The following is a 16,653-nucleotide window of genomic DNA, read 5'->3' as shown; positions in this document are numbered from 1 at the left end:
CTGCCAAGTGTAAGAGGAGACCTTAAATTCTCTCCCTTCGGGTGTTATATTAGAGGTGCCCATCCAAGAAGGCTCAAGGTCATTGACCACAGATAAAATTACTTTAAATCATGTTATATGTAAAGTAGCTTTGATTGGACTGATCATGTCAACATACTAAGGTGGCACGGTAGCCTAGTGGTTAGAGTGTTGGACTAGTGACTGGAAGGTTGCAAGTTCAAACCCCCAAACTGACAAGGTCATTCTGCTCCTGAACAGGCAGTTAACCCACTGTTCCTAGGCCGTCATTGAAATTAAGAATCTGTTATTAACTGACTTGCCTAGTTAAATAAAGGTAAATACTTTCACAATATTAGCTAATAGTCATCATCATGAATCAAGTTGATAATCTACTGGCTAATCCTTGTCACATGAAGAGAAGTTATAGATAAAACATATCGGTCCTCAAAGGCCATTGGACATAAACATTACACAAATTGGGAATCGCAAATTCAACGAGTGGTTTGGAAGGAATCAGTGACTGGCTGTGTGGTCCCAAATCTGGGATTAAGTGGCTCTTTTCAAAGTAAAATGATAAACATTTAACATTAGCCATGCTGTCAATGAAGCATGATTTGTGCCACGCTCAAAACGACTAACTCGGAACTGCGAAAACTTGACTTCACTTCGGTGAGTTCAAAACAACGGAATAAACAAGCTCCAACTGGGAAAATCTGTTTTGAACGGTCAACTAACTAGATTTACTAATTGTAAATCCAGCCTCCAGTTGTTTTGAAAGCATCATAAATCCAGAGAATGTCAGGCTTTGATAACATTTTCCCACCAAGGACTGCCGCGTCACCTTCCTGTTCAAGTGAGCACTACACAAGGTGAGTCCAAAAATGTATTGTATGCTGCTGCATAAATTATGTAATATGCCAGGGAGATACAGTGGGGCAAAAAAGTATTTAGTCAGCCACCAATTGTGCAAGTTCTCCCACTTAAAAAGATGAGAGGCCTTTAATTTTCATCATAGGTACACTTCAACTATGACAGACAAAATGAGAAAAAGAAAATCCAGAAAATCACATTTCTTTTTATTTCTTTAATCACATTCCCCGTGGGTCAGAAGTTTACATACTAATTAAGTGTATTTGGTAGAAATGCCTTTAAATTATTTAACTTGGGTCAAACGTTTCGGGTAGCCTTCCACAAGCTTCCCACAATATGTTGGGTGAATTTTGGCCTATTCCTCCTGACAGAGCTGGTGTAACTTGAGTCAGGTTTGTAGGCCTCCTTGCTCGCACACACTTTTTCTGTTCTACCCACAAATTGTCTATAGAATTAAGGTCAGGGCTTTGTGATGGCCACTCCAATACTTCGACTTTGTTGTCCTTAAACCATATTGCCACAACTTTGGAAGTATGCTTGGGGTCATTGTCCATTTGGCAGACCCATTTGCGATCAAGCTTTAACTTCCTGACTGATGTCTTGAGATGTTGCTTCAATATACCCACATCATTTTCAACCCTTATGATGCCATCTATTTTGTGAAGTGCACCAGTCCCTCCTGCAGCAAAGCACTACCACAACATGATGCTGCCACCCCCGTGCTTCACGGTTGGGATGGTGTTCTTCGGCTTGCAAGCCTCCCCCTTCTTCCTCCAAACATAACGATGGTCATTATGGTCAAACAGTTCTATTTTTGTTTAATCAGACCAAAGGATATTTTTCCAGAAAGTACCATCTTTGTCCCGATGTGCAGTTGCAGACCGTAGTCTGGCTTTTTTATGGCAGTTTTGGAACAGTGGTAAGCGGCCTTTCAGGTTATGTTGATATAGGACTCGTTTTACTGTGGATGTAGATACTTTTGAACCTGTTTCCTCCAGCATTTTCATGAGGTCCTTTGCTGTTGTTCTGGGATTGATTTGCACTTTTTTGCATCAAAGTATGTTCCTCACTCTAAGAGAGCGGGTTGACGGCTGCGTGGTCCCATGGTGTTTGTACTTGCTTACTATTGTTTGGACAGATGAACGTGGTACCTTCAGGCCATTGGAAATTGCTCCCAAGGATGAACCAGACTTGTGGAGGTCTATACGTTTGGCTGATTTCTTTTGATTTTCCCATGATGTCAAGCAAAGAGGTACTGAGTTTGAAGGTAGGCCTTGAAATACATCCACAGGGACACCTCCATTTGACTCAAATGATGTCAATTAGCCTATAAGAAGCCTTTAAAGCCATGACATTTTCTGGAATTTTCAGTCAATTTAGTGTATGTAAACTTCTGACCCACTGGAATTGTGATTAAGTGAAATAATCTGTCAGTAAACAATTGTTGGATAATTACTTGTGTCATGCACAAAGTAAATGTCCCAACCAACTTGCCAAAACTATAGTTTTTAACAAGAAATATTTGGAGTGGATGAAAAATGAGTTTTAATGACTCCAACCTAAGTGTATGTAAACTTCCGACTTCAACTGTATATTCTGTAGTAAGATGTTAGTAGCCCATGTGCCTCACCCTAATAATTTGGTCTTTTTACCCCTCTTCATTTTGCCTACCATTCTGAATGTTCTGCTGTAGCCTATAACCTGTTTTAGAGAAATTAATATTGTAAGAGCTTTCGTTTTCTGCTTATATACCCCCTTTATTTATCTTACGGTTCTGACTTGGGGTACAGGGAGAACACTGTTAGAATGGCCCATGTTCTGAATCCTGTCACTGTACATTTCAAAAGTGCTAAACAAATAGTTATTGACTAACGTTACTTCCATCCTAGCACGCTCATTAATGTCTTAATTGAAATTAAGGATTGCCTCTTATCCGCTTGTCATCCCCTTATGCCATATTTTGCACATCTCAATTTTCATTAGAAACCTCATTGGTTTAAGCAAGTCAGCCATATCAGCTATGTATTTTTAAAAGGCAGTAAATTAGACTGAATTAACTGTTTCGCTGCCAGATAAGGCTCTGCTGACAGCCAGGTGTAGCAGCGGTAAGATGTTGGGACAGCTTTATGTAGGCCCTAACAGTTTGTGGGCACCGTTTGTCACCGTTAAAGTGCAATTAATGTATTGTTTAGTGTTGTGTTGTGTTGTGTAGTGCATTTTCTGGCATGCATCCCACTTTTTTATTTTGCCCCACCCAAGATTTACATGCTAAGATCGTCACTGGTAAGAATACATTAAGAAGTAGAGATGCTGTTCTCACGAGAAAGGATAAAGGTATTGGATCAATTTTGGATTGTGTACATGTACTCTTGCATGTGTGAACTAAAATATTGTTCTTTGACGGCTAAATAACACATCATTCATTCTCTCTTCCTCCCCACCCTCATTGGTTGCACTGTTGCTATGTAGTGGAAATAGTTTTCATATCTTCACACCTATATGTAAAGAATAAGGAACAGTAAAATGTGCTGCCAACTAGAGATCGACCGATAATCAGTCGGGACGGTATTTTGGGGTGATATTAGCACTTTCCTATCGGCCCTTGACTATCTCTCCTGTACTCTGTGCTGCAACATCTTAAAGAGTTCTATCATCCTGTTATGAAGCCATAACTTCTGGTGTGTGCGTGTTTTAGGATTTTAAAAATGCCATTTCATACTTTTCCACATGGTGGTGCAGTTGTTACATAAAACCGACAATGTGTCCTTAACCAAAATACAGACAGACCCCAATACAGAGGCATCTCGAGGGCTGCGTTTAGACAGGCAGCCCAAGTCAGGTATTTTTTTCTCAGTAATTCGTCTTTTGACTAATCAGCTCTGAAAAAGATCTGATTTGAAAAGATCTGATGTGATTGTTCAAAAATACCAATTAGTGAAAAAAAATGATCAGAATTGGGCTGCTGTCTAAACGCAGTCATAGACTCATAAGCAAATGGGCAAAGACCACATGGAACACTACTGCAGGTGGAATGAATGAAGGCCAAATTCACATTATTCACTGAACTTTATCACGGTATGGTTTTGATTTTAGCATTGTATAACACTGACTCAAATTCCTATAAATTATTTTGAATGAAATTTGGAATCAGCCAGTGACTAGACACACAATTAGACTGAGCAATATCAACTTTTAATACCAGTTAAAGACAGATGATTTCATAATGTTGAAAGTAGGTATAAAATAAATACTGTGTATGGCTTTGGTGAAAGGCATGTTGATGCAGCAATGTTGAGGTGACATTTTTGTGGTAACTGAAGCCACGACTCCCTTCTAACCATTGCTATTACAATAGCATATTTAAAGCACATTCAACAACATTGAACAAATCCAGGGGCACAAAGTTATATCCACAGAAACTTCCAGTCAGGCACACATACATTTTACATATGGGTGATCCAAGGAATCAAACACACAACCCTGGCATTGCAAGCACCATACTCTACCAATTGAGCCATACAGAACCACATATCATGACAGAGCCCAGACAGATAGTTTCAATAACAGCACTAAGGAAATCTTAAGTGAAGGGCCCAACTTGAGAGTCTCCTTAACAGAAGATGGTTCCTTAGTGCTGCTATTGGCAGTGTCAGATTGGGCTCCATCAGCATCTTAAGTGGTCCAGCGCCTGTGTTTAATACAATAAGAGGCAATAGATCAGCGAGCAATGCAGCAGCCAGGGGAATACAGAGAGCCCACACAGAAGGGATCTGTTCTGTAACCCAAGGAAGAGTGTTCCCTGAACGTGCAAAAACAACCAAACACAGCAGGACATAAACAGGTTATCGTCTAATTTTCAGTCGGTATAATGTGAACTTTCTCTCTTGTTTTGCTTATGCTGTGTAAAATAACTCCAGTCATCCCACAGGAGAGGGAATGAAGTAGTGTGTTATTAGTGATCTAGGATTTCTCTCCTTGTGCGTTTGTGTGTGTTCTGTGATACTGTGTTATTACTGAAGTAAGGTTTCCCGCTAGCCTCCTGTAAAACATCTCTCCCAGGACATGTTAGAGTGTGTTAGAGAGACATTAGGGTCAAACAAGAAGGATGACCCTTCTCCTCTTGCTTGGCCTTCATTTAATGAGTGCCTCTGGACAACTCCCAATCAACCCTAACCCGATCAAGACCAGGGCCTTTGTTCTTTTAAGAAGAAATTAACACTTCATTCACCTTGGTCAGCAGAAATTCAAAACGGCAATATGCCTTGAAGATCCTCCAAGGGAGTAGAGGAGATAGTAGTGTTAAGACAGCTCCAAACTGAAACATGATTAGCTTCTTTTCTGGATAAATCAGCTAGTTGATGGCAGAGAGAAGTCTGGTGGATGAGATAATGTGTGGCCTGTAAAAATTGATCTAAGTAATCTCTGAGAGAGAGAAGCATTCCTAACTGTTGGGTCATCAGGATTCTTATAAGCAGGCTTTTGTCAATTCACAAGGTGTCATGACACGGAGTGAACATGGGGGCGACCTTCACTCTCATTCACACCAGAGTATGTGAGTAGAGCGTAGTGAGGAGTGGAGCGAGCCCAATTTGAGTGCAGAGTGAGTTTCAAAGGCAAAAAATCTGATCTCTTAAAAGTTTTGTTCATTTTATTATCTATACAATAGTCCCTGTGCCCAAGGAAGCGAAGGTAGCACTCACGTCTGTAGCCACCAAGTGCTTTGAAAGGCTGATCATGGCTCACATTAACACCATCATCCCAGAAACCCTAGACCCACTCCAATTCGCATACTGCCCTTACAGATCCACAGATGATGCAATCTCAATCACACTCCACGCTGCCCTTTCCCACCTGAACAAAAGGAAGACCTATGTGAGAATGCTGTTCATTGACTACAGCTCAGCGTTCAATACCATAGTGCCCACAAAGCTCATCACTAAGCTAAGGACCATGGGACTAAACACCTCCCTCTGCAACTGGATCCTGGACTTCCTGATGGGCCGCCCCCAGGTGGTAAGGGTAGGCAGCAACACATCTGCCACGCTGATCCTCAACCCCAGGTCTCCTCAGGGGTGCGTGCTTAGTCCCCTCCTGTACTCCCTGTTCACCCACAACTGAGTGGCCAAACACGACGCAACACCATGATTAAGTTTGCCTAGGTAGGCCTGATCACTGACAATGATGAGACAGCCTATAAGGAGGAGGTCAGAGACCGGGCAGTGTGGTGCCAGGACAACAACCTCTCCCTCAATGTGAGCAAGACAAAGGAGCGGATTGTGGACTGCAGGAAAAGGTGGGCCGAACAGGCCCCCATTAACATCGCCCGGGCTGTAATGGAGCGGGTCAAGAGTTTCAAGTTCTTTGGTGTCCAAATCACCAATGAACTATCATGGTCATAACACACCAAGACAGTCGTGAAGAGGGCATGACACCTTTTTCCCCTCAGGAGACTGAAAAGATTTGGCATGGGTCCCCAGATTCTCAAAGTTCTACAGCTGCACCATCGAGAGCATCCTGACCGGTTGCATCACTGCCTAGCAACTGCTCGCATCTGACCGTAAGGCGCTATAGAGGGTGGTGCGTATGGCCCAGTACATCACTGGCACCAAGTGTCCTACCATCTTAGACCTATATACTATGCGGTGTCAAAGGAAGGCCCAAAAAATTGTCAAAGACTCCAGTCATCTAAGTCATAATATTCTTTCTGCTACTGCACGGCAAGCGGTACTGGAGCGCCAAGTCTACTCCAAAAGGCTCCTTAACAACTTCTACCCCCAAGCCATAAGACTGCTGAGCAATTAATCAAATGGCCGCCCGGACTATTTACATTGACACCAACAAAATAACTTGACTAACCTGTACCCCCGAACATTGACTCGGTACTGGTACCTCTTGTATATTGCCTCGTTATTGTTATTTTTGTCTTACTTTTTATTTTATTTCACTATTTTTGCTTCAGTTTATTTCGTAAATATTTTCTTAACTCTTTCTTAAACTGCATTGTTGGTTAAGGGCTTGTAAGTAAGCATTTCACGGTAAGGTCTACCGTGTTGTACTTGGAGCATTTGAAAAATACAATTTGATTTGATCATAGATTTTTGCCCAATATGCCTGACATGTTACCTCTTTTCAAGGAGTTTTCCCGTTTTGATAGGCCTAAAGGTTTTTAGGCAAAATAACCCTATCTATGGAGAAAAAAAAATCAATGATAGTCTATTGTATAATCTCCCAATGTCCTCGGACATGGATGGACATCGAATACTGACTTGTATCAAGGGTGACCTGGCTGAAATAATACATTTTCTTTCCTTCGCCTGACCTATTTAGCATGTACAGTGGGGCAAAAAAGTATTTAGTCAGCCACCATTTGTGCAAGTTCTCCAACTTAAAAAGATGAGAGGCCTGTAATTTTTTATCAGTGGTCTTGTATGTCTTCCATTTCCTAATAATTGCTCCCACAGTTGATTTCTTCAAACCAAGCTGCTTACCTATTGCAGATTCAATCTTCCCAGCCTGGTGCAGGTCTACAATTTTGTTTCTGGTGTCCTTTAACAGCTCTTTGGTCTAGGCCATAGTAGAGTTTGGAGTGTGACTGTTTGAGGTTGTGGACAGGTGTCTTTTATACTAATAACAAGTTCAAACAGTTGCCATTAATCCAGGTAATGAGTGGAGGACAGAGGAGCCTCTTAAAGAAGAAGTTACAGGTCTGTGAGAGCCAGAAATCTTGCTTGTTTGTAGGTGACCAAATACTTATTTTCCACCATAATTTGCAAATAAATTCATTAAAAATCCTACAATGTGATTTTCTGGATTTTTTTTCTAATTTTGTCTGTCATAGTTGAAGTGTACCTATGATGAAAATTACAGGCCTATCTCATCTTTTTAAGTGGGAGAACTTGCACAATTGGTGGTTGACTAAATACTTTTTTGCCCCACTGTATATGCTGTATAATATTACATGTAGGTTATTTGAAATGATGAGTGCTTGTTAGTCACCTTTTCATATTTTTTATTAAAATACTTTTTAAATTCAATTCGTATGGTTTGGTTTCAATACTTCAGTACAAAACCAAATGTTAGGTCCAGGTAGTCAAAAAATAGATGTGTGTTGGCTAAATTGAGATTTTAATTAATGGAGCTAATTTGGAGTGGCAGTTTTTTTTCCTGAGTGAAGAGTGGTTTTTAGTGGAGCTGTTGGAAAGGACATGGTGCTGGGAGCAGCAAGCATCACTCAGTGAGTGATGAGCGGGATTTCAGACCTCTCAGCTCCACTCACATACTCTGATTCACATAGACCTTGCCTCCATATTTTTTTATTTTAGTGACCAACCCTTTTCTAATCTCGATGTGGCATGTGGTCCACTAGATAACCAATTGAAAAGAAATGAAAGTAATACTCATCACTACGCAATTAAGAGGGTCTTCACACTGACTAGACATTTCACAAAAATACCCTCGGCTACACATTATTACTGCAATGTAACTTGCAAACTTCTCAAGTCTCGACCACTACCTCTGGAGGCATGCCACTAGCCCGACAGCTACCCCCCTCTAAGCAGGGCAGTGTATTATCTTGTTGAGCCAACACTGTCACAGTAAAACATGTATTAGCTGAGAAATTTCACAGCTAAAATGTCTTTTTTTATACTAGTTTTAAAGACTTTTTACCAGAAATTTGAGTGTCAGTCTTGTTGTGAAGGGTCATGGCAGCCCTACAGGACTCCAATTGCTTCCAATTACCATAGGCCATGCCAAGCAGTTAAGTGCACTGTGCCAGTAAACAAAAGGTTACTGGTTTGAATCCCCAAGCTGGCAAGGTCGAAAAGTCTGCCGTTCTGCCCTTGAGCAAGGCAGTTAACCCCCCCAAAACAACTGCTCCTTGGGTGCTGATGAAGTGGACATTGATTAAGGCAGCCCCCCGCACCTCTCTGATTCAGAGGAGTTGGGTTAAATGCGGAAGACACATTTTTGTTGAATTAATTCAGTTGTGCAACTGACTAGGCATCCCCTTTCCCTTCATACCTGTTCCTACTCCCTTCATCACCTCTCTTGCCTTTTTCAAACCTCTGTTCCCCATACAAGCAGCATGCTTCTCTCTGAGCACTATTTCACAACTTTGTCATGTCTGCACCTTTATGTTGATGTGTCCTAATGTTTTTCCTTTTGTATCTCCCTTCCAGACCACCACATCTTTCATATCACACCTGGAGGCCTTACCAGCCCAACTCCTAACCTCCATATTCAACTCCCTCCAAACCCTCACCCCATGTGCCTCTGTATTGTATAATACAGTGCCTTGCAAAAGTGTGTATAATACAGTGCCTTGCAAAAGTATTCATCCCCTTTGGAGTTTTTCGTATTTTATTGCACTACAACCTGTAATTTAAATGGATTTTTATTTGGATTTCATGAAATGGAAATACATAAAATAGTCCAAATTGGCAAAGTGAAACGAAAAAAATAACTTGTTTCAAAAAATAAAAAAAATAAAAAACTGAAAACTGGTGCATACATATGTATTCACCCCTTTTGCTATGAAGCCCCTAAATAAGATCTGGTGCAACCAATTACCTTCAGAAGACACATAATTAGTTAAATGAAGTCCACCTGTGTGCAATCTAAGTGTCACATGATCTGTCACATGATCTCAGTATATATACACCTGTTCTGAAAGGCCCCAGAGTCTGCAACACCACTAAGCAAGGGGCAACATGAAGACCAAGGAGATCTCCAAACAGGTCAGGAAAAAAGTTGTGGAGAATTACAGATTGGGGTTGGGTTATAAAAAAATATCTGAAAATTTAAACATCCCACAGAGCACCATTAAATCCATTATTTAAAAAATGGAAAGAATATAGCATCACAGCAAACCAGCCAAGAGAGGGCTGCCCACCAAAACTCACAGACAAGGCAAGGATGGCATTAATCAGAGAGGCAACAAAGAGACCAAAGATAACCCTGAAGGAGCTGCAAAGGTCCACAGCGGAGATTGGTGTATCTGTCCACAGGACCACTTTAAGCCGTACACTCCACAGAGCTGGGCTTTAGGGAAGGGAGGCCAGAAAAAAAAGCAATTGCTGAAAGAAAAAACAAGCAAATATTCACCCTGAGAATACCCTGAGAATACCATCCCTACAGTGAAGCATGGTGGTGACAGCATCATGCGGTGGGGATGTTTTTCATTGGCAGGGACTGGGAAACTGGTCAGAATTGAAGGAATGATGGATGGTGCAAAATACAGGGACATTATTGAGGGAAACCTGTTTCAGTCTTCCAGATTTGTGACTGGGACAGAGGTTCACCTTCCAGCAGGACAATGACCCGAAGCATACTGCTAAAGCAACACTTGAGTGGTAAAAGGGGAAACATTTAAATGTGTTGGAATGGCCTAGTCAAAGCCCAGACCTCAATCCAATTAAGAATCTGTAGTATGACTTCAAGATTGCTGTACACCAGCGGAACCCACCCAATATGAAGGAACTGGAGCAGTTTTGCCTTGAAGAATGGGCAAAAATTCCAGTGGCTTGATGGCCAAGCGTATAGAGACATACCCCAATATACTTGCAGATGTAATTGCTGCAAAAGGTGGTTCTACAAAGTATTGACTTTGGGAGGATGAATAGTTATGCATGCTCAAGTTCTGTTTTTGTCTTATTTCTTGTTTGTTTCACAAGAAAAAATATCTTCAAATTGGTAGGCATGTTGTGTAAATCAAATGATACCAACCCCCCCAAAATATTTTTTAATTCCAGGTTGTAAGGCAACAAAATAGGAAAAATGCCAAGGGGATTTAATGCCACTGGCATTAAACATGGATAAAAGATAACATTAGCTCTGTTGGAATCACTTTTATAGACAACTTTGACACCTTTTGGAAACAGACATGAATGACAGAGTCCATCCAAATCATCTTGGCTAATGGACTCTGCCCACACATTTCAATTCTGCATTGAGACAATGACTTATCAATGACCCAAGCCCAGCTCAGTTAATCCTTATGTAATGCTCCGGGTGTCGTGGGTGTGGAGTCAGACGCAGGACACAGAGAGTGCGATGCTGTGCTCTTTAATGCACCAAAACGCAACAGTGTGCTCACAACCAAAAATACATGACCAGGAACAAACATGTTCCTCTACTACCAAACAGAAGGTCACAATAATTAATCCCGCCCAAAGAACCAGGCGGGCCGGCTGACTAATAAAGCCTCCCTAATTATACCCAACACAAAACAGGTGTACTCAATAAACACATAAGGAGGGGGAGGAAAGAATCAGTGGTAGCGAGTAGGCCGCCGAGCGCCACCCGAACGTGAAGGACAGCCACCTTCGGTTGGAGTCGTGACACCTTACCATCACCTTACACAGCTCGGACACCCATGCATAACCCACAATACAAACAGAGGTCTCTTCACAATCCCCAAGTCCAGAACAGACTATGGGAGGCACATAGTACTAAGTAGAGCCCTGACTACATGGAACTCTATTCCACATCAGGTAACTGATGCAAGCAGTAGAATCAGATTTTAAAAAACAGATAAAAATACACCTTATGAAACAGCGGGGACTGTGAAGAGACACACGCATAGGTACAGACAGGCATAATGCACACATGCTAGCACACGCACTCTACACACACATACTGTACATTGTACTATTGTTGTATGGTGGTATTATACATTTTATATTGTAGATATTTAGTGGTGTAATAATGTTATATGATGTACTGTTTTATCTTTTGTTTTATGTGTGATGTAAGTGCCTTAATGTGTTTGGACCCCATGAAGAGTATCTGCTGCTTTGTCAGCGGCTAATGGGAATCCTCAATAAATACAAATATAAAATCCTCATTGTATTCTGTAATATTTACGGTCAATTTGAGCTGCGGACCAATACTGTTGCGTTGCCAGCCACAAAAAAAGGTAAGACAAGGTTGTAATTTGAATTGAAATGTAGAAATCTCTGGCCTCATTCCCAATACGAGATATGAAGGAATCTGAGGAGTGGGGTGTTGAAAGTGATTTCTACATTTCAATTCACATTTCATCTTTGCCTTACCTTTCGTTGTGCCTGGTAACGCAACATTCTTACTCCGCAGCTCAAACTGACCATAAATATTACAATAAGCACAAACTATTCAACAATGAAACGTTTCTTCAAAAACATATTACACTATTAAATAATGCCACCAAACCATACTACTCTTGAATAATGCAACAATGCAGGAGCATGTACAGGGCCTTCAGAAAGTATTCACACCCCTTGACTTTTTCCACATGTTGTTGTTTGTCACTGGCCTATAATGTCAAAGTGGAAAGATGTTTTTAGAATTTTTTACAAATCAGGTTAAAATGTAAATCTGAAATGTCTTGAGTCAAGTATTCAACCACTTTGTTATGGCAAGCCTAAATAAGTTAAGGAGTAAACATTTGCTTAGCAAGTCAGAGATGACTACCTCATCTCTGTACCCCACACATACAATTATCTGTAAGGTCCCTCGGTTGAGCGGTGAATTTAAAATGCAGATTCAATTACAAAGACCAGGGGGGTTTTCCAAATGCCTTGCAAAGAAGGGCACCTATTGGTAGATGGAAAAAACAGACATTGAATATTCCTTTGAGCATGGTGAAGTTATTAATTACACTTTGGATGGTGTATCAATACACCCAGTCACTACAAAGATAAAGGTTGGTATGAAGTCTAGTTGATAGGTAATCGACTAGCTGGGCTGTTCCCTGGACCCCGTATGTAGGGACTTGCTATTGAACTTGACATTTGTGTCTGTCAACATCCAGTCAACATCCTCTCTTCTCAGGCTCTACATGTACACGCCTGTGACTGATGCAGTGCACTGTACCAAATTACCTGCAAATCGTGGAGCATGTCCAGCATGGACCCCTGTCCAAAGAACAACTACTCAGCAGATATGACAATGTATTCAACAGGTCTGTTGAATCAGTACCTGGGGAGGTACACTTTGAATTGGATGAGAGCGTCACTGCAGTCCAGTGTGCTCCTCGCAATGTGCCCATTGCAATGAAGGCCCAGCTATGAAGGCCCAGCGGGACAAGTATGAGGCTGATGGACACATGACATCTGTGACTGGACTGAACTGACTGACTGGATCAGAAATATGGTCATAGTGAAAAAGCCAGAGAAGATGAGGGTCTGCATCGACCCAAAGCATTTGAACCAAGCACTGAAATACTCCCACAACATCATACCGACACTGGAGGAAGTCCTCTACAAGCTTCCCAAGGCCAGGATTTTCCCATTGATGGACACCCGAGATGCATTCCTGCAATGCAAGCTGGACGAAGATAGCAGCTTCATGACTACCTTCTGGACACCCTGGTGTCGGAAACGCTGGCTCAAAATCCCGTTTGGTGTGTCTGTGGCACCTGAGGTATACCAACGCCAGCAGCATGTGTTACTCGCTGGACTTAAGGGCATTGAACCCATAGCTGATGATGTCCTGATCGTAGGCTGTGGTGACACAGACAAAGAAGCAGAACGTGACCACGATGTGAAGCTCCGAGCACTGATGGAGCACTGCCAATCAGTTCAAGATGAAAGACGCCCACTTCCATGACCACATTCTCTCAGCCAAAGGCCTGAAGCTGGACCCAGATCAGAGCGATCCTCGACATGCCAAATCCGTCTGATGCAAAAGGAGTGCTGTGTCTCATCGGCTTTGCAAACTATCTTGCAAAGTTCATGCCACACCTATCAGCAGTCTATGAGCCTCTGCGCTGGCTGCTGGACAAAAACATACCATGGCACTGGCTACCCAAACACGAGGCAGCGGTGCAGGAGATGAAATCTCTAGCTTCATCCATGCCAGTGTTGCGCTACTACAACGTTATAAATCCTGTCATAATCCAGAGCGACTCCAGCCAAAGTGGACTTGGATGCTGCCTTATGCAGGAAGGCCAGCCCGTTGCATTTGCCTCGAGAGCACTCACTCCTACCAGCACTTCCATCACTATTTATATGGTCGAGAGCTGGTCACCGCTGAAACTGACCACAAACCACTCATTGCCATATTCAGTAAACCTCTCCTCAACGTGCCCAATAGGCTTCAAAGCATGCTCCTGACTCTACAAAACTACAGCCTGAAGGTCGTCTACAAGCCAGGACCAGAGATGTACATCAGCAACACACTAAGCAGGGCAACAGAACAATGTACAGGCAGAAGCACTGCCTATCAGCGGCATGCCATCTGTTCGCTACAGCAGGAAACACAAGATGTTCAACAGATCAATCAGGTGGACTACTTAAAAGTCACAGATCACCGCCTAGCTTAGATCAGGCAACACACTGACAAGGACGAAAACCTACAGTCACTGAAGTCCATGGTTCTCACAGGTTGGCCATACCTGAAAGAGGAGACACCTTCCACATTGAGAGAATACTGGACCTTTCAAGATGAGATCAGTGAACAAAATGGCATCTTGTTCAGAGGTCAGAAGGTCATGATCCCCAAATCACTACGTACAGAGATGCTTACTCGCATACACTGCAGTCACGTTGGATGTGACGCATGCCACCGCCAGGCACACAAACATTATACTCACCAAACATGCAAGCAGAAATTAAAGACTTTGTCAGCAGCTGTACCACATGCAATGAGTACGCTCATGATCAGGAAAAGGAAACCATGATGTCGAACAAACTTCCCACAAGGGCCTGGCAAATCGTCAGCATGGATTGATGCAGCCACAGACAAAAGGACTAACTTCTCATCGTTGAACACTACTCTGAGTTTTGGGAAATTGAACTGCTCCCTGACTTGTCTGCAGAGACGGACATAAACCGCTGACAAGGTCATCACGGACAATGGCCCACAATTCACTGCACAGTTCAAGTGTTTTGCCTCAGAATGGGAGTTTGACCACATGACCTCCTCTTCAAGGCACCCAAAGGCAAAAGGCAAGGCAGAGTCAGTTGTCAAGATTGCAAAAAAACTGTTACGCAAGGCTTTGCGTAACAGGAACAACCCCTGGAGAGCCATCTTACAGTGGAGGAACACACCCACCGAAAACAGCAGCCCAGCGCAACGCCTTCTGGCCAGACGTCTGAAGACCACCATCCCTGTAGCTAACAAGCTACTTGAGCCCTGCGTCATGGTTGGTGTCACTGAAAAATATTGTAGGTGTACATAGCTCTTAGAGACTTACCCAGAAAGGCTCACAGCTGATTGATAAACAAAAGGTAATAAGTATTTTATAGCTCCAGCTATAAAATAACTCCAGCTTTTATAGCTGGAGCCTTCATTTAACAAACTAACCTGGGGAGTGTTCAGAGCTTATCCAGATCAGTGACTTTAGAAGTACCCTGTTAAGCCTAGTAAGGACATTGTTCCCTAGGCCAGCTCCCCATGAAAAGAGCATCATGCATTTTCTATTATACAGTTAACAAAATATCTGCAACACGCATCTTGTTTTTAACCGCCTGAAGAATCTGCTGATGTTGCTGGTGCGATGAACCTGATAACATAGATGCACATCCTTCTTAGGGGGTATCCATGATATACTTAAAGAGCCAAGGGCCAAAGTAGGCCTATTGTCTCCCTGATGGAAGATCAGTTGCTCATGGTCATGGCCTGAGACTGGAAGACTGGCAAATATTGTTTGGTTCATTTAGTGGAGTAAAGGAATGTTGTCCACGCAATGTGGGGGTCACGACTGCCGCCGGAGTTGGTCTCTCTCGTTGTTCAAACAGCGTTCGGCGGTCGACGTCACCGGCCTTCTAGCCATCGCCGATCCCCTTTTAATTTTCCATTTGTTTTGTCTTTTTTTTACACACCTGGTTTCAATTCCCCCATTACATGTTCATTATTTAACCCTCTGGTTTCCCCCATGTTTGTGTGCGTGTTTGTTTTATTGTTCAGGCTGTTACTGACGGCTGGTATTTTGTTGCTGGGTTTTGTTATTACGCCCATTTATTTTGTGTTATCGTTTTTTTCCTGCACCATAGTATTGTGTTTGTACTGGTGTTATCTTGTATTAAATACCTTGTCCAAATATCTCAGCTCTCCTGCGCCTGACTCCTTTCACCAGTTACCCACAGCCTTGACAGTTGGGTACTTTGGACTAGAGGAAATCTAAATGTATTAGGCCCTATTCCCACTACGAGAGACGGAGAGTGTGATGCTGCCACCACCATGCTTCACCGTAAGGATATTGGCCAGGTGATGAGCGGTGCCTGGTTTCTTCTAGATGTGACGCCTGACAGGTGTGGCATATCAAGAAGCTGATGAAATAGCATTTTCATTACACAGGTGCACCTTTGTGCTGGAGACAATAAAAGGCCACTCTAAAATGTGCAGTTTTGTCACAGAACACAATGCCTCTGATGTCTCAAGTTTTGAGGGTGTGTGAAATTGGCATGCTAACTGCAGGAATGTCCACCAGAGCTGTTGCCAGATAATTTCATGCTAATTTATCTACCATAAGCCGCCTCCAACTTCATTTTAGAGAATTTGGCAGTAAGTCCAACTGGCCTCCAACTGCAGACGATGTGCCAACATCCGACTTCTTCACCTGCGGGATCATCTGAGACCAGCTACCCAGACAGCTGATGAAATTGAGGAGCATTTCTATATGTAATAAAGCCCTTTGTTGAGGTAAAACTCATTCTGATTGGCTGGGTCTGGCTCCCTCCCAGGCCCACCCTTGTGTTTGTTGTGAAACTTTGCCATCTGTTGCATCTCAATAAACCCAAGACATAGCCTTATATCACAACAAAGGAGACATGGGAAAAGAATAGAGTAAAATAAGGTTGC

This window comes from Oncorhynchus masou, chromosome 24 (genome assembly GCF_036934945.1).
Source record: "Oncorhynchus masou masou isolate Uvic2021 chromosome 24, UVic_Omas_1.1, whole genome shotgun sequence".
NCBI classification, from domain to species: domain Eukaryota; kingdom Metazoa; phylum Chordata; class Actinopteri; order Salmoniformes; family Salmonidae; genus Oncorhynchus; species Oncorhynchus masou.
The sequence above is the reverse complement of the archived record's forward strand: the minus strand, read 5'-3'. Positions refer to the sequence as shown.